This window comes from Cynoglossus semilaevis, chromosome 9, assembly GCF_000523025.1.
Source record: "Cynoglossus semilaevis isolate Cse_v1.0 chromosome 9, Cse_v1.0, whole genome shotgun sequence".
In the NCBI taxonomy this organism is placed as follows: domain Eukaryota; kingdom Metazoa; phylum Chordata; class Actinopteri; order Pleuronectiformes; family Cynoglossidae; genus Cynoglossus; species Cynoglossus semilaevis.
In genome coordinates this window covers 75,632-76,355 of record NC_024315.1, presented here as the reverse complement: position 1 = coordinate 76,355, position 724 = coordinate 75,632, and the positions used below count along the sequence as shown (strand labels likewise).

At 46.7% G+C, this 724-nt stretch overlaps 1 protein-coding gene across 1 annotated transcript in view; it reads right to left on the bottom strand.

The window, feature by feature from the left end:
- dla (deltaA) overlaps positions 1 to 724 on the bottom strand; it is a 6,315-nt gene that overhangs the window by 3,643 nt on the left and 1,948 nt on the right. The window lies entirely within an intron of this gene.

The following is a 724-nucleotide window of genomic DNA, read 5'->3' as shown; positions in this document are numbered from 1 at the left end:
AGGGCGGTGGGAAAAAGACTAGGACCGTGAGTCCGTAGAAGGTCAGTCCTTCTACGGACTCACGGAAAGTTTCCTGATCGATGTTGGGACCAGTGCGTTTCCTTATCTTGCAATATTTTATTTTTTAGTTAAATTTTTTTTTTAATCCAGAAATAATCCCAATTTAAATTCTGAGACTAGAAGAAAAGGACGAGTCCATAAACCTGTTACCATAAACTCCTTATCACCGCGGAAGAATTTTCTGTCAACATAACAAGAAAAAACAAAGGATGGAGTGTGTGTTGTTTGTAAGACACACACACACACACACACACACTCACTCAAAGACCCCCACAACCCACCCCAACACCCTCTTCTTCTTCTTTTTTTCCTTCTTCTTCGCTGCGGGTCAAAACTCTTTGCCCTCTTCTTCTTCCTCACACACACACTCACACACACACACACACACACTCCCCTTAATGTCTCGGATTGGGGGACATAAGAGTGGACAGCTGGCGAGTGTGTTGCCAGTGCGCGACAGCTGCTCCATTGTCTCCTCTCTGCCGGCAGCTGCCCACTTCAAACAATACCTCCCCCGCCTCAGCCAATCAGCGACCGGCCCATTCCGGGAGCAACCAATCGGAAGGCAGCATGTAAATTTATGGCACGCGTGAGATTATTCCCCCCAAAAAACTTTCCTTAGAATAAATCAAGTGGCCCCGTGTGTGTGTGTGTGTGTGTGTGT